Here is a 19812-nt window from a genome sequence, read left to right as displayed (position 1 = left end):
TCTAATTTAATATTTAACTAATTTAGCTTAACCTAATTTAAGCTAAGATTATTGACTATTCAGATGATATTGGCAAAAATCCGTTTAAAATGTCAAATATTCATTAACAAGTTAAAAATATTTTTAACAGAATATTTAACTAATTTAGCTTAACTAAATTTAAGCTAAAACTACTATTGTTTCAGTACTCTTCAAAAAAATTCATTATGTATAGAAATCTTAAAATCTTAAAATCTTCATTTTTAAACAATTAGTATTAATTTTTTAACCACAAACTAATTTAATATTTAACTAACTTATCCTAATTTAAGCTAAAACTATTGACAATTCGGATGATGTCGATAAAAATCCAGTTAAAATATCAAACAAGTTCAAAATATTTTTTTAAATTCTAATATTTAACTAATTTAGCTTAATTTGATTTAAGCTAAAACTACTATTAATTGAACTGACGACGACAATAATCCATTATGTATAGAAATCTTGAAAAATCAATCATTTTTAACAAATTAAGATTAATTTTTAAACCACAAACTATTTGAATAAAAAAACTAATTTAGCTTAACCTAATTTAAGCTAAAACTATCGGCAATTCAGGTGATGTTGGCAAAATTCTAATTAAAATATCAAACATCCATTAACAAGTTAAAACTTATTTTTTTAATTTAATATTTAACTAATTTAGCTTAATTTAATATAAGCTAAAACTACTATTGATTGAGCAGACGACAACAAAAATCTATTATGTATAGAAATCTTGTAAAATCAAACCTTTTTAACTAATTTTTTAACTATAATTTAATTTAATATTTAACTAATTTAGCTTAACCTAATTTAAGCTAAAACTATTGACTATTCGGATGATGTCGACAAAAATCTAAATATTAAACATTCATTAACAAGTTAAAATTAACTTTTTTCCCAATATTTAACTAATTTAGGTTAATTTTAATCCATTATATATAGAAATTTTATCCAACTAAGAATATTTTAATTTAAGCTAATATAACCGAATATTCAGATAATGCTGCTGAATATCCATTAAAAAAATAAAACATTCATTAATAATATTTTATATATAAAAATTTATTATGACTAAACTAATTTACCTTATTTTAAAAAGATAATTTGAACGTTCAATTTCATTTAATATTAATTTTTACACATACTATATAAATTTATATAAATTATAGAGGTAACAAAGGAATCATGTAATATCTTGAAGTACGACAAATTTATTAAATCTTCTAAGTTTTAGCTTCTGAAGAATTCCAACAGGGCAATGATTTATTAAAAAGCTTCCACAGATTGTATTATGTTTGTGATGCCGAGATAACTGTAGGTAAATTTATGTTAAAACCGTCCGAAATAAATTAATTTGACAGGTCATACGTCACACAAAATTACACTGTTTAAGTAAGTTATTAATAAGTAATTTACTGCAATTATTCACGAGATAAAATCAAAATGATAATATTTAATATTCCACATGGTTTAATCATAAATCTAGATAATAATAAGTCCATATTGGATGATGGGAGTGCAGTAATGAAAACGTACGATTTGTATGGGCAAACAAATCCGGTAAACGAAGGATTATTATTGTGAATGGCTCTGGTAGGATCGAGTGTGTTTTGATATTTAGAGCACGCGTTCAGAAGATCCGGAGCCGCGTCATCTGACCTGGTAAATAATCTTCAATTCCTCTTAACTTAACTATAAGTTGATATTATGTAATACTAAAATAAAATTATTGTGTTGCTAGTTTAGAGGCACTCCTAAATTTCACTCATTTTATTTTAATGATTATTTTTTATTAATACGTTGGCTCATAAATATTAAAATAATCTTATAATAATTTTGACTCATCTTATTTTAAATTTGGCACATTTTATTTTAAAAATATTAATGTGTAGGCTCATAAATATTGAAATAATCTTCAGTTCCTTTACTTTTAAGTTGTTTTTTGTACAACAACAAAATTATTAAGTTACTACGACTTAGATACTTCTAGATTTTGGCTCATTTTATTTTAAAGATATTAATACATTGGCTCATAAATATTGTAATAATCTCCAGTTCCTTTACTTTTAAGTTGTTTTTGTACAGCAACAGAATTATTATGTTACTATGATTTAGGTACTTCTAAATTTGGCTCATTTTATTTTAAAAATATTAATGAGTTCGCTCATAAATATTGATATAATATTCAGTTCCTTTACTTTTAGATTGTTTTTTGTACGACAACAAAATTATTAAGTTACTACGACTTAGATACTTCTAGATTTTGGCTCATTTTATTTTAAAGATATTAATACATTAGCTCATAAATATTGAAATAATCTCCAGTTCCTTTACTTTTAAGTTGTTTTTGTACAGCAACAGAATTATTATGTTACTATGATTTAGGTACTTCTAAATTTGGCTCATTTTATTTTAAAAATATTAATGAGTTCGCTCATAAATATTGATATAATATTCAGTTCCTTTACTTTTAGATTGTTTTTTGTACGACAACAAAATTATTAAGTTACTACGACTTAGATACTTCTAGATTTTGGCTCATTTTATTTTAAAGATATTAATACATTAGCTCATAAATATTGAAATAATCTCCAGTTCCTTTACTTTTAAGTTGTTTTTGTACAGCAACAGAATTATTATGTTACTATGATTTAGGTACTTCTAAATTTGGCTCATTTTATTTTAAAAATATTAATGAGTTGGCTCATAAATATTTAAATAGTTTTCAGTTTCTTTACTTTTAACTTGTTTTTTTGTATAACAACAGGATTATTAAGTTAATACGATTTAAGTACTTCTAGATTTGGCTCATTTTATTTTAAAGATATTAATGCATTGGCTCATAAGTATTGAAATAATATTGAGTTCCTTTACTTTTAAGTTGTTTTTGTACAACAACAAAATTATTAAGTTGCTACGACTTAGACACTTCTAAGTTTGGCTCATTTTATATTAAAGATATGAATGCATTGGCTCATAAATTGAATATTGATCAAGAAAATTAAAAGATTTGATTTATTTTGTTTTAAAAATATGAACGTATTGGAATGTTAATCATGAAAGAATTTGCCCAAGGTATACATTTTAAAATTTAGTTATTAAATATTTAAAACCACTGATAATTAAAGGGCAATTTAAGCGTTTTCGAATGTTCGTATTATATAAATTAAAACGTTGCGTGTTATACCAACTACACGTACATACTTATCTGCCCCAGTTTTTCCAATAAGTGAGGTAAAAATTGTATTTAATTATTTACCAAAATTATATATTGACATATGCAATTAAGGGGGAACAGTTTGTTTACATTTAACGCCTAAAAGACCAATAATATAATAGTAACTTTACTTAAGATATTTGAGAACGTGACACTGCATATAAAAACATGTTATAAACTTAACTGTACTATTTGTTATTTATTTATTTATTTATTTAACAGTGCAATAATCAAATATTATTAAATTACGTGGTGGTGGTGGTGGTGGTGTCTATAAATAAATTAATTTGTCTATATCAAATACAAGTTACAAATCGGTGACACAAAACACCATTAATTAATTATATAACTTTGGAATCATTGAATGATCATAAGTAGTAAACCACAAAACCACATTATTGTATAACTGGAATCTAAAATATCTGAGTGCTGACCAACATTTGAACTGTGCTTCATTCCTCTGGTGGTAATTAAATCTGCAGCAAGCTATCAATTTTATCCAATTAAGTTTTGTGTTCAATTCAAGTGTTCAAAATTTTATTAATTAATAATCATTAAACCACACATAATAAGGAAGACACATCTGTCAAAAATAATGTTTGTTAAGTTATGTTAAGTTAAGTTTGTCACCGTCCAGAAATTTCACGTGAGCCACCACGGGCAGTGCACCGCCTGACCTTTCCGGCCGGTACCACCACCTCGACGGTCTCCGGGGGGGTACCCCGATCCGTTTTAATAAGTATAGAGAACGCGGACGGAGGTACCGAGTGAATTGCGCGACCAGATTACAGTCCGCGGCCCGTGATAAATATAAATTTACATCTAGCAGTTAGTGCCGGCGCCGGCAGACTTCTTCTGGGTCGTGCCCGCTCCCCGCCGGCCCCGGGGCCGGAACCCGACGCTTGACCGCGCACTTACTCTTTCGCCAACCGCTAATTAGTCCCATATATGAAAGGCGCACGCACAAATTCCCCGCTTATTGGCCAATATCGAAGCTGGTTTCGATTTGCCGTCCTTGGGATTCCTCGATATTGTCCGGCTTCCATCCCCCGTTGATAATGAACTAATTATGTGGACGGACGCATCTGTTGCGGTAGGAAATTATCTCGATTATGTCCGTCATTCAATCAGACGGGGAGTCGGCCACAGATGCCGTTGTCGGTGAGACAAATAAAGAAGCGAGAGAACATATTTCAAATATTATCCGTGAGGTATTTAAATTTAAGTGCTGCCGACCAGCAACTGGACCATTGTCCATCCTAGGTCGCGGTTCTTGATACAACTCACATAGATATGTGAGAAAATAGATTTTGATGCTTATAAAACATTATCTTCATAAACTACAGGTCGTATTTTAAGTTCTTTTCCTTCAAATCTATCAAAAAATCTTTTGACTCCATCTTAAATTTACCTCAACCAAGTTTGAAGAACGTATTCCTTGTCTTCCTTATTCCAATCATCATGACCACTAATTTTGTAGTCATTGTTTTCTTCAGAAACTGAGAAGACTTTGTTTAGTTTATTTCTTTATAAACTATGAAAAACTTTTATCTTAATCTATTTTGAGGAAGATATTCCTGGAGAATTTTAGATTTCCAAGTATTAATAATCATGACAACTAAGTTTAGGTAATCTTCTCATTCAGAAGACCAGATTTTAGTTTAAATTCATACAAATTGTGTTTTCTTCTTTAAAATCTATGAAAAAATCATTTAACTTTATCTTAAACTCATCTAAACCAATTTTGAGGCACATAATCCTTATCTTTATTGTTCAAATCATCATGTTCACTAATTTTTAGTAATAATTGATTAAAACCTGATAAATTCACCAAAAGCACTTCAATTCAATTTGAAATTACAACCACAACTGTTATGAAGAACAACGTTGCTTAAGAATTTGATGTCCTCCTCCTTCAAAACATGATGCCAACTGTTTCCGAGATATTATCTTCTTCAGAATCTGATCAGGTGACCAGTTTTTGTTTTATTAATATATATTTCATTTCTTTCTCTATAAACTATCAAAAACTCTTGTCTTAATCTATTTTGAGGAAGATATTGCTGAAGAATCTAAAGTTTTCCAATTACAAATAATCATGACAACTAAGTTTAGGTTATCTTCTTATTCAGAAGACCAGATTTTAGTTTAAATACATACGAATTGTGTTTTTTTTTCTCTAAAATCTATGAAAGAATCATTTAACTCTATTTTAAACTCATTTAAACCAATTTTGAGGCTCATAATCCTTATCTTCATTGTTCAAATCATTATGTCCACTAATTTTTAGTAATAATTGATTAAAACCTGATAAATCTACCAAAAGCACTTCAATCCAATTTGAAATTACAACCACAACTGTGTAGAAGAAGACATTGCTTCAGAATTTGGTGTCCTTGCTCAAATCATGGTGCCAATTATTTCTCAGATATTATCTTCTTCAGAATCTGATCAGGTGACCAGTTTTTGTTTTATTAATATATATTTCATTTCTTTCTCTATAAACTATCAAAAACTTTTGTCTTAATCTATTTTGAGGAAGATATTGCTGAAGAATCTAAAGTTTCCAAGTACAAATAATCATGACAACTAAGTTTAGGAATGTTCTCATTCAGGAGACCAGATCAGATGGACAGTTTTTCTTTTATTAATGTATATTTCGTTTCTTTCTTTATATCAATCAAATACTTTTTTACTTTTTGAGGAAGAAATTGCTGGAGTTTTGGTAATCTTCAGTCCAGATTTTTGTTTAAATATATACAATTATAATTTCTTCTTTAAAATCTATCAAAAAATCACTTAATTCCAACTTGAAATCGTCACCACAAGTTATTATTGAGTTTCTGGTAAAAATCAAAGAGAATATCTTCACATTAGTTGATCCTATGATCATCTAAGTACTTCTCAGAATCCTCTTATACAGAAACATAAATTTGAACAGAAAATATTTTAATATCTATGGTTTACTCTCGACTCGTCTTGTCAATGTCTTGTAGCCGACTGCAACGATCGGTCTCTAACCAGCCGCCATCTGATGCCGGTCACGTTGTGGATGCACACAGATAATAAAACGTCTTCTAATGTGCCATATCTATTCACTCGTACGCGATCTTTTATTTTCTCCCATCTCCAGCATCTCCGTGCCCATAAAAACGGCATTCGCCAAATGCTTCAATCAAATCAATTTGTTATTTTTGGAAGTCCATTAGGTCATTAATAATAAAACACTAAATATAGTAGTCAGGCGAAGCAATAAATCCCAACGGATGATAATTTGCACAGGACAAAGACGAACGGTTAATTGAAACTCTCGTTACTGAGCTAAAAACTATTTTTAATTAATTGTTTAACCCTAAGAGCTAATTAAAGCTCGACGGTCAGATTCAACCACCCATACATGGTTAATTATGGTAAAAGGTAGACGAGAGGAAGTTACATTATGGGTTGCTGGGTATCGTTTACAATATGATTAATGGGATGAAGAGTGTGTAAAGGTGGTAACTGGCTAACGTGTAATCTGATATCTGATTTTTGATTCGGTGGTGGTCCAGATTAAGTCAGGAAGATCTGTTTTAATTATCTCGCAAGAGTAATCTTTGTAAATCCAAGATGACTTTATCTAACACACAGGTAACAATGTCAAAGAACGTGATAGAAGGATAGGCTCTCATCAAAATCAAATTAATTAGGTCTCACAAAGCTTAGCACCAAAGCCCACGTCATCATTTTCTTTGGTTAGTTAACAAATGGGTGGATGATGATGAAACACTAAAATGCTGGTTCTGGCACAATAAAATTATAATTGTTCTTTTGATTTCAAGTCCATCATTATGGGAGGCACTTTATAATGGTGGCTGGTTCCATTTATCTATCTTTAGATCTCACCAGGTTAGTGGTATCGTTCCTCTGACCTATATTATTCATTTATTTATCTCTTGGAGATCTAACTCGAATGTGCATGATGAATTGTTGGTATTTATTCAGGACTTCTTTGATTCTTATTTAATGATGACTAAGGCCTTTCGACACCCCCCCTCTAGATGTTCAAGGCAAATTGGTAGCCATCCTCAACTTGAGTCTTATTTGATTTGTGGCGGCGAGAATCCATCACGGAAAGATGAAAAGATAACTGAAAAAGTGCAACGTAACGACACCGATCAAAGCATCAAAAATGTCATGGAACCACGCATAATTACGTGTTTTAATTAAACTCCAGTCACCACGATGAATTCATCTTCACAAAATCCCATCCAAAGACCACACAATATGGACCAAATAAAGCAAAACCTCCTCCTTGTTGTGCCTTTAAGTTATTTCACACTTTTATCATTTTTTTGGTGTGGTTATATAATACCCCAGATGGTACCAGCTTGAAAACTACCCACATCAAAGCAAGGAAACAATCATCTAGGAGCCGAGTGTGTAGTTCCAATTAATATTAAAGTGACACGCCATATATTTATCTACAACACAACCATATCCACGGATTTAATTAATTGTCCATAGTGAAAAGGCACGTGAATGATCTATCGGAAGCGAGACGCCGAGATCGGGAAAGAAATGGCACAAGTGTACAGCACAGTAAAGACATCACTTACTTTCTAGTGTCAATAAACAATAATTCATTATATAATCGAATAGAAATGATAGCAAGGCCTAAATTCAAACGGACTACAATGAAAGACCTCGGTTACCGCACGGTCGTACCAACTAGCGGTCATACAATGGAAGATTAATGAACTTATTTAACTTCCGAAACTGGCATAGGTGATTTTTACTTCTTAAACTCAAGCAAGGGGATAGTTTGTGATTTAATCTAATCTTTGATTCATTGCCAATTATAAATTAGACACTTATGACCAGTGGTCATACAAAGAAAGTACTGTGAACTGATTTAATTCACACAACCAGAATGGAGGATTTTGTTCTTCCCACACTAAAGCAAGAGAGGAGTTTGTGAGTTGAGTTAATCTAATTTTTGTTCCATATAATAAATATTAATGAAGTGCTTATGGCCAGCAATCATACAGAGAAAGTACTGTGAACCGATTTAATTCACACAACCAGAATGGAGGATTTTTTCTTCCCAGGTTAAAGCAAGAGAGGAGTTTTGAGTTAATCTAATTTTTGTTTCATAAAATAAATATTAATGAAGTACTTATGGTCAGCAGTCATACAGGAAAAGTACTTTTTTAATTCACACAACCAGAATGAAGGAATTTTTTCTTCCCAAATTAAAGCAAGAGAGGAGTTTGTGTGTTTTTGTTTCATAGAATAAATATTAATGAAATACTTATGATCAGCAGTCATACAGAGAAAGTACTGTAACTGATTTAATTCACACAACTAGAATGGAGGATTTTTTTCTTCCCACATTAAAGCAAGAGAGGAGTTTGTGAGTTAATCTAATTTTTGTTCCATATAATAAATATTAATGAAGTACTTATGGCCAGCAGTCATACAGAGAAAGTACTGTGAACCGATTTAATTCACACAAGCAGAATGGAGGATCTTTTTCTTCCCAGATTAAAGCAAGAGAGGAATCTGTGATTTAATCTAATTTTTGTTTCATAGAATAAATATTAATGAAATACTTATGGCCAGTAGTCATACAGAGAAAGTACTGTGAACCGATTTAATTCACACAACCAGAATGGAGGATTTTTTCTTCCCAGATTAAAGCAAGAGAGGAGTTTGTGAGTTAATCTAATTTTTGTTCCATATAATAAAAATTAATGAAGTACTTATGGCCAGCAGTCATACAGAGAAAGTACTGTGAACTGATTTAATTCACACAACCAGAATGAAGGGTTTTGTTCTTCCCAGATTAAAGCAAGAGAGGAGTTTGTGAGTTGAGTTAATCTAATTTTTGTTCCATATAATAAATATTAATGAAGTACTTATGGCCAGCAGTCATACAGAGAAAGTACTGTGAACCGATTTAATTCTCACAAACAGAATGAAGGGTTTTGTTCTTCCCAGATTAAAGCAAGTGAGGAATTTGTGAGTTAATCTAATTTTTGTTCCATATAATAAATATTAATGAAGTACTTATGGCCAGTAGTCATACAGAGAAAGTACTGTGAACTGATTTAATTCTCACAACCAGAATGGAGGATTTTGTTCTTCCCAGATTAAAGCAAGAGAGGAGTTTGCGAGTTAATTTAATTTTTGTTCCATATAATAAAAATTAATGAAGTACTTATGGCCAGCAGTCATACAGAGAAAGTACTGTGAACTGATTTAATTAACACAACCAGAATGAAGGGTTTTGTTCTTCCCAGATTAAAGCAAGAGAGGAGTTTGTGAGTTGAGTTAATCTAATTTTTGTTCCATATAATAAATATTAATGAAGTACTTATGGCCAGCAGTCATACAGAGAAAGTACTGTGAAATGATTTTAATTCACACAACCAGAATGAAGAGTTTTGTTCTTCCCAGATTAAAGCAAGAGAGGAGTTTGTGAGTTGATCTAATTTTATTTCATTGAAAGCAACAAAAAACAAGTTGTGGCAAAGAAATTTTTGCCCACTGTACGTCAACGAAAATCCGAAAGTTCTTAGCTTATTTAATAGTTCTTTGTCTTTTGTGCTTGACATTTTTTCCATTTACGATGGTAATTGTTTATTTTTACCACTGCTAATTTCGAACACAATATTAATCCGTTAGAATTCTTCTTTTACATACCAAACATGTGTTAGACTACAATGGGCATAGATTTTATTGGGTTAATAGTTAATGTCCATGATTGTCAAATTGTGCCAGCCACACGCCGATGAAAGTCTTTCATTTTCAAATGTGTATCGCTTTCGTTTGATGGAAAGTTGCCAAATTGGATCGATTAATAAAAACATCACACGTCAAACCGAAAATTAACTTGGTACTTTGGCTGTACTGACGGGCGTAGACAAATGAAAAACAAGAACCCAATAAATATGAATCCAGGTGTAAAATTACACGTGTGTAAACAAGATCATAATTTTATTTAATCGGTTCGTACGTTCCTGCATAGGTGTTCCTAATCTAACTGGCTACTTTATAGGTTGCCATAAAGTGTATGTTCGTATGACTGTTGAAATGTGTACTGGCTTAAAGACACATAATTAAATTTGTGTAAATTCTTGTGTATACATATTGACACTAGTCATTGTATATTATTTAAATATTTTTATAGATTAACGCCGTAAAAAGTAAATGCAGGTTTGCTGCATCATGTGCCATTAATAATAACCGGTATGATGTTGCGTTAAAATAATAACCTCCTTCGGCTATATCGAATTTATCTAAACTTCATAAACCTGCTATAAAATTATAACTTCCTATATATTTACATCTAATATCTGGCGAAATTATACGCCGATATCTTGCCAATAAACTATCGAATAAACGCTGAGTACGTGTGTGAAGTTCATTTCCACATAATTGTTTATGGTAGTTGCGTGGAAATGTTTCCCATGAACATTTTCGTTTAATTAAAGAATTAAATGGTACAACCAACTAAAGAAATCATTCAATAACCAAACATATTATTTCTTTTCCCAATTATCATATATGGTACCATTTTTTTGGTACCAAATAAAGACTTTTAGTCCAGTTTCTGTGATTTTTAATGCTTAAAAATTAGAAAACACAAGTGCCACATTTTTAAAAAGTCTCCCAATTATCATAATTATATGGTAATGAAAGTGGTACTATGGTATGATGTTTTAAAAGTTTCCCCCAACTTTTTTCTACGACTAAAATAAGTTGTAGCAAATTTCTATCATAAGTACTACTTCTGTAGACCAATATATGACTCCAAATAAAGAAAATACTCTTCTGGTCCGGTTTCTATGATTTTTAATGCTTAAAGATTGGAAAATACGAGAGCCATTTTTTTAGAAAGTCTCTCAATTATCATAATTATTTGGTAATGAAAGTAGTACTATGGTATGATGATTTAAAAGTTTCCCCCAACTTTTTTCTACAGCTAAAATAAGTTTTAGCAAATTTCTGTCATAAGTACTACTTCTGTAGACCAATATATGACTACAAATAAAGAAAATACTCTTCTGATCCAGTTTATTTGATTTTTAATGCTTGAAAATTGGAAAATACAAGATCTATATTTTTAGAAAGTCCCCCAATTATCATAATTGTATGGTAATGAAAGTGGTACCATGGTATGATGTTTTAAAAGTTTCCCCCAACTTTTTTCTACGACTAAAATAAGTTGTAGCAAATTTCTGTCATAAGTACTACTTCTGTAGACCAATATATGACTCCAAATAAAGAAAATACTCTTCTGATCCAGTTTATTTGATTTTTAATGCTTGAAAATTGGAAAATACAAGATCTATATTTTTAGAAAGTCCCCCAATTATCATAATTGTATGGTAATGAAAGTGGTACCATGGTATGATGTTTTAAAAGTTTCCCCCAACTTTTTTCTACGACTAAAATAAGTTGTAGCAAATTTCTGTCATAAGTACTACTTCTGTAGACCAATATATGACTCCAAATAAAGAAAATACTCTTCTGATCCAGTTTATTTGATTTTTAATGCTTGAAAATTGGAAAATACAAGATCTATATTTTTAGAAAGTCCCCCAATTATCATAATTGTATGGTAATGAAAGTGGTACCATGGTATGATGTTTTAAAAGTTTCCCCCAACTTTTTTCTACGACTAAAATAAGTTGCAGCAAATTTCTTTGATAAGTACTACTTCTGTAGACCAATATATGATTAAAAATAAAGAAAATACTCTTCTGGTCCAGTTTCTGGGATTTTTAATGCTTAAAAATTGGAAAATACAAGAACCATTTTTTTAGAAAGTCTCCCAATTATCATAATTATATGGTAATGAAAGTGGTACTATGGTATGATGATTTAAAAGTTTCCCCCAACTTTTTTCTACAGCTAAAATAAGTTGTAGCAAATTTCTTTCATAAGTACTACTTCTGTAAACCAATATATGACTCCAAATAAAGAAAATACTCTTCTGGTCCAGTGTCTGTGATTTTTAATGCTTAAAAATTGGAAAATACAAGAGCCATTTTTTTAGAAAGTCTCCCAATTATCATAATTATTTGGTAATGAAAGTAGTACTATGGTATGATGATTTAAAAGTTTCCCCCAACATTTTTCTACAACTAAAATAAGTTGTAGCAAATTTCTTTCATAAGTACTACTTCTGTAGACCAATATATGACTCCAAATAAAGAAAATACTCTTCTGGTCCAGTTTCTGTGATTTTTAATGCTTGAAAATTGGAAAATACAAGAGCCATATTTTTAGATAGTCCCCCACTTATCATAATTATTTAGTAATGAAAGTGGTACTATGGTATGATGATTTAAATGTTTCCCCCAACATTTTTCTACAACTAAAATAAGTTGTAGCAAATTTCTTTCATAAGTACTACTTCTGCAAACCAATATATGACTCCAAATAAAGAAAATACTCTTCTGGTCCAGTTTCTGTGATTTTTAATGCTTGAAAATTGGAAAATACAAGAGCCATATTTTTAGATAGTCCCCCACTTATCATAATTATTTAGTAATGAAAGTGGTACTATGGTATGATGATTTAAATGTTTCCCCCAACATTTTTCTACAACTAAAATAAGTTGTAGCAAATTTCTTTCATAAGTACTACTTCTTCAAACCAATATATGACTCCAAATAAAGAAAATACTCTTCTGGTCCAGTTTCTGTGATTTTTAATGCTTGAAAATTGGAAAATACAACAGCCATATTTTTAGAAAGTCTGCCAATTATCATAATTATATGGTAATGAAAGTGGTACTATGGTATGATGATTTAAAAGTTTCCCCCAACTTTTTTCTACAGCTAAAATAAGTTTTAGCAAATTTCTTTCAAAAGTACTACTTCTGTAAACCAATATATGACTCCAAATAAAGAAAATATTCTTCTAGTTCAGTTTCTATGATTTTTAATGCTTGAAAATTGGAAAGTAGAGACCCAAGAATCATATTTTTGTAGCAAATTGTTCTTAAAAGTAGTACCAATGTATGGGTCCACACAAGGAAAAAACTATTCTGGTCAATTGTGTCATTCTTAAAGCTTAAAGGTTAGAAAATAGAAGACCAAGATGATTTATTTACATAATCTTTGAACTACATAGTTATACGGTAGTACTTCTTCCAATTTCCTTTTATAAATAAAGAAAGTTCCTCTTTGAAATTAAACTCCTTTCAAATATACAATTTTTGTTTGGTTCTTATGGTCCTCAATTTGGATAAATATGAGTTTCAGAAGAGATGTCGTCAAAATTAGTAAATTAATGTTATAGTACCATCGAAGGTCGTGGTGCACAAATTGAGTCAATGCCAGTACTGTTTAAAACGCATCAATAATCGACTCCACCGGGACCGTTCCATGCGATTTTCAATCGAGGGTAAAGTTCAAGACTGGCAATTATTAACGCCCGACCGTCACAATGGCGAGGGAGTAGACGACAACAATGTACTCTCACTTTCACGCACGAAACGATCGGATGGCGGCTAATTTTCTTCGCCAAGTCAAAGCTGGAAGACACGTCCGACTGTTGATTCGGCACCTAATTGGATTTGACGACCTTAGGTTTACCTATGTGGGTGGTGATGGGAGGAAACATAATTTTTGATGTGTTGCCCTCAACTTGGCTTTGGCAAAGGATCGAATGACGTTCGGACATTAGTTAGACGTAATTTATGTCTCCGACTTCTAAACAGACTCAATATTGAAAGGTTTTGAATGTTGATGCTATTGCCAAGGTTACCTCGCAACTAAACGCATTTATTAGTAATAATTAACGAAGAATTTTATGAATGCCTTCGCCACTTGTTGGGTGGAATGATTAATTAATCAATTTTTTTATAAATCCCTACATTAATTACGTTGTCAACAAAATATATGAATTGTTATTTCAAAACTTGCCCTTAATAATTAATTAATTAATTAATTAATAAGGTTTATGGCACATTCAATAATTATGCCCATTTATCAGTTACAAGAATCTAGTTATCTTTTATAAAACGGCGTTTTTATGTTTATGTTGACGTTACGGTAAAATTCACTTGAAGTCGTTGGCATTTTTTACGGTAGTTAACATAAAAATAACATTTATGGGTTAAAAATCCGACATATTGTACTTAATCCTTTGTAATGGGTGAAGTACTTTTGAAAGTTTCTTGTTTATTAATAATAAATAAACTACAAAGGAAATCTGGTGATGTGTGAGCATTAATTTTTAATTTTTAACAGCCATACAAAGACAATGATAAATCCTAGCCTCAAATTTTAAAGCACAACGTTGAAACTTGGGCACAGCATTCTCAAATTACCATTTATCCATTACATTCAGTTTTTCGTTCTATATTAGTAACGGTGGGCGAAAATTTACTGTGGCTACATTTTATTACTGAAAAATTAAATGTTTATTGATTGGGGGGCAGAAAACAGAAATTCTTTATAAATAAATATGCCTAAACAAGGCAAAAATAAAGTAGAAGAATTAAACAACATGATAAACAAAAATACTTAAAGAATTATTCTTTAAAATGACCAACAAACCCCCTCCCCAAAATTAAATACAAAAAATTAATTGACGTAATTAATAATTACCTTATAATAGACTAAATTAAAATTATTAATATATAAAAGTTAAATGAAAGCATATTTAATAATAATAATATTAACTCCATATAAATATTTTCTGTTTTATTAAGATTTCTTAAGCTTGCTTAAAACTGCTGAACAACTAATTTTCTTTACTTAAAAGGAAAGTAATTGTGGAATACTTTATCGGTGTTTGTTAACTGCATTAAGATTTTTCAACCTATGGCAGACATTTGAAATTAATATAATTAAATGTTTAACATATTTTTAGAGTGTAAAATGAGTTAATTAGTACCAATTTGACACAATTAAGGTGCAAATAGTAAATATTATTTGTTAATTTTTTCTGTACCATTTATAATATTTACTAATTTAATTACCACTAAATTAAAACAATTTTAATCACAATGAATCAAATTAAATAATAGTAAAGAAATAAATTGATTAAATAAATAAATTTATTAAATTATAGATTTTTATTATATTATAAATTTTTAGTATTCGTTTTTAAATAACTCAAAATAAATGAAATTAAAAATCTAATTATAAAAATTAATTAATTAATTATATACAGATGAATTAATTAAATAAATAAATAAATTTATTAAATTATACAATTTTATTATAGATTGATTTTGTACTTTATAAACTTTTTTAATTATTCACAATAAATGAAATTAAAAAATAAATAATTATATATAAGTTAATTAATTATATCACAGATGAATTCATTAAGTAAATAAATAAATAAATAGATTACAGATTTTTATTACATAGTTTAAAATTTTAAATTTTATGTAAACTCTTTTAAATAACTCAGAATAAATTAAATTAAATTAAAATTTATTAATGAAAAATCTGATTATAAAAAATTAATTAATTTAATAAATAAATAAATAAAATTATTAAATTATTCAGTTTTATTATAGATTAATTCTGTATAACTTTTTTTTAATTATTCACAATAAATGAAATTAAAAACTAAATAATTATAAATAAATTAATATATTATATAACAGATGAATTCATTAAGTAAATAAATAAGTAAATAGATTTATTAAATTATAGATTTTTATTACACAGTTTAAAATTTTAAATTTTATATATACTCTTTTAAATAACTTAGAATAAATGAAATTAAAAATCTAATTATAATAAATTAATTAATTTAATAAATAAATAAATATATAAAATTATTCAATTTTATTATAGATTAATTTTGTATAACTTTTTTTTTTAATTATTCACAATAAATGAAATTAAAAAATTAATAATTATAAATAAATTAATTAATTATATAACAGATGAATTCATTAAGTAAATAAATAAATAAAATTAAAAATCTAATTATAATAAATTCATTAATTTAATAAATAAATTAATAAATATATAAAATTATTAAATTATTCAATTTTGTTATAGATTAATTTTGTAAAATTTATTTTTAATTATTCACAAAAAATGATATTATAAAATAAATAAATAGATTTATTAGATTGTAGATTTTGATTAGACGGTTTAAAATTTTAAATTTTATATGTACTTTTTTAAATAAATAAATATATAAAATTATTAAATTATAGAATTTTATTATAGATTAATTTTGTAAAATTTATTTTTAATTATTCACAATAAATGATATTATAAAATAAATAATATTAAAGAAATTAATTAATTATTTAACGAATGAATTGGTTAAATAAATAAATAAATAAAATTATTAAATTATATTTTCTTGTGACATTTTTTTTGTAAACTTTACTCTTTTAAACAACTTAGAATAAATGGAATTAAAAATATATAATATATTATAATAAATTAATTAATTTATTAAGTAAATAAATAAATAAATTATTTATTTTATTATAAATTAATTTTATAGTTTTTTGTTTTAATTATTCAGAATTAATTAAATTAAAAAATAAATATAATTAAAAAAATGAATTAGTTTCATTAGTTAATAAATAAATTTCATTTTATTATTTTATTATAGATTAATTTTATAAGTTTTTTAATTATTCAAAATTCAAGTTTTTTGTTTTAATTATTCAGAATGAATTAAATTATAAAATATATAATATTAAATAAATGAATTAATTTAATAAATAAATAAATTTATTTAATTTTACAATTTTATTATAGATTAATTTTATATAAGTTTTTTCATACATAATTAAATTAAAAAATAAATAAATTATAAATTTTTGTTATGTATTTCTAAATTTTAAATTTTATGTAAACTTTTAAAGTACTAAAATAAATAATAATAAATTTATCATCAACAATATTGTTTATAATTTTGATCACCTATTTAAATTTTTCGACCTCCTTTAATGACAAAGTGGCATAATTTAAACTAAAAAAAAAAGAAACAGATTACGAAATCCATATTCCAAACAGCCATATTAGGAAACCGAGTAAATGGAAGAAGGAAAATCACTTTCAGCAGTTCGCAGTTCGGCGCCGCAAATAATCCGCCGATTCAGGCTAATTAATCTAATGGACTTACAATGGGCCACTTTCAATTAACACAATTCATCGATGATTTATCCAAACGAACAATTTCCACACTTTCATTACAACTGCAATAACTACAATAATCGTTGGGTTATAATAATTAAATTGCGGAGGATTTTTTCAGCGAGGGGATTCCCCTAGCGGTGTCCCACATTCCGGTCGGTTTCCCTCAACAACAATTACAACGATTTTATTTTGTTTTAAACTGTAGTTCGTTGTGCGAGTGGCTTATAATAATAATAATAGTGCAATGTGTGCGTTGGTCGAGTGTGGGGTTGGCGATTTTTCAAAAAACCGATGCGTTATTTATCTTGTCCGGTGCCATAATTCGTACGTAGACCGCAGAGTATTAAATGTCACACTAAACAGATAATGATACGGTAACGCGATATTTTATCACATAATTGATTATTCGTCTGGTCGCAATCATGAATTTTTCTTAATATTTAAGGGTACAAAAATAATTAATTGAATTTAGTGCTGATTGATGTTGAAAGCAGAACAGGTTGTAATTAATTTTCTAATGCCGGATAATAACTAGAATTAAAGACATTGTGTTGTATTAAGCTCAATAAGCACGTACAGAAAATAATTATCTTAGATTATTTGAAACTATACAATAAAAGTATATAATTTAATAAATTAAATGTTAAAAAAATGCTTTCATTTAAAAACCAATAAAATATTTATTAATTGTAATTTTTAATTAATATTTTTGGAATTCTTTATTGTAACTAAAATAACAAAAGAGAAAATATTCAATATTAATATAATTTTTTAACTGGAATTAATATTTTGAGACTTGTTAATTAAAAATATGGACAGACAAATTCAAATTTTTAATAAAAGTTATAATAGAGAATTATTTGATTAAATATACTATTTTAAAATTTGTTGTATTTTCAATTCCCACATTTCAAAAAGCTTTAAAACTACAGAAATGTTGTTTTACAAAGAAGTAATTGGCGCCCAACTTACAAGTTGGGCGCCAAAGTATAGGTAAAGTGGCGCCCAACAAAATATTTTGAACCTGAAATCTGAAAGATCTTACGTTCAGTCTATTTAAACATTTTGTTTGGAGTTTATTAACATCTAAAGTTACAACAATATTAAAATATACCAAAAATTTAATTAAATTATTTTAATTTGAATTATTAATTGAAGGAATAAATGAAAATAAATAAAAATGAAAATTAAAAAATAATATTTATTTATTTAATTTTTTTAACATTTTTTGAATTAATATTGTGAGATCTGTCAATAAAAAGTGGGGAATGACAATTTAACATTGTTAATAAAAGTTATAATATACTTTAATTTAATTTTTTATTTCTTTATCTTATTTACAACAGAGAATTTGTAATTTTAAAAATATTTACAAATATTTTACTGGTTTGAAAAAAGTTCAACAGTATTAAAAAAATATCAACAAATTAAATAATTTAGTTTTATTTAAATTATTAATTGCAGGAATAAATTAAAATAAATAAAAATGAAAATTATGAAAGAATATTTATTTATATTATTTTATTTTTTAAATTTGACATGAAAAGTTACAATTTACTCACTTATATCAGGTGGTTGAAAACCTGAAAGATTATGTCTACAATTTCTCTCGTTTTTTATCTTATAACTTTCAAGTTTGAACTTTTAAAAGAAAAGATTTTAAAATTCATTTATATTTTGGAGTCTTGTGACGAAAATATTAAAGAAATAGTTCCTCAAAATTTATTTTTTAAGAGAAATCATTTGATGAAAATATTTTAATAATTTTAATAAAATATACTGCTTTAAAGTTTGTTATATTTTCAATTCCCACATTTCAAAAAGGCTTAAAATATCTTCAAAACCACAGAAATGTTATTTTTGAAAGAAGTGATTGGCGCCCAACGTACAAGTTGGGCGCCAATGTATGGGTAAAGTGGCGCCCAACTTAAAAATATCAAAAAATTAATTAATTTATTTTAATTCAAATTATTAATTGCAGGAATAAATGAAATTAAATAAAAATGAAAATTATGAAAGAATATTTATTTATATATATTTTTTTCGATTAATATTTTGAGACTTGTCGATAAAAATGAGGAAATATAATTTTAAACTGTTAATAAATGTTAAAAATACCATAACATTGATTAATTTATTTTACTTTTAATTACTAATAGTAAATATAAATGAAAACCGATGTAAATGAAAAGTATGAAAGAATATTTATACATATTATTTAAATTTTTTAAATTAATACATACAACACAATTCCTTAAATTGCAATATTATTAAAAATTACTATAATAATATATGAAAAAAAAAAAACAAAAATTATGAAATAAATTATAAATGTATTTGTTATTTAAATTTTTTTACACAATGGAATAGTTTTGTGAGTGAAATTAATAATTAGAATACATAAATGTGTTATTTTAATAGTTAAAACCGCGAATAATAACAGTA

General features: G+C 27.4%; 1 protein-coding gene across 1 annotated transcript in view; it reads right to left on the bottom strand.

Moving 5' to 3' along the window:
* LOC109603120 (ras-related and estrogen-regulated growth inhibitor-like) overlaps positions 1 to 19812 on the bottom strand; it is a 104305-nt gene that overhangs the window by 84027 nt on the left and 466 nt on the right. The window lies entirely within an intron of this gene.

The sequence above is a fragment of the Aethina tumida genome, chromosome 3 (assembly GCF_024364675.1).
Source record: "Aethina tumida isolate Nest 87 chromosome 3, icAetTumi1.1, whole genome shotgun sequence".
Classification (NCBI taxonomy): domain Eukaryota; kingdom Metazoa; phylum Arthropoda; class Insecta; order Coleoptera; family Nitidulidae; genus Aethina; species Aethina tumida.
The sequence above is the reverse complement of the archived record's forward strand: the minus strand, read 5'-3'. Positions and strand labels throughout refer to the sequence as shown.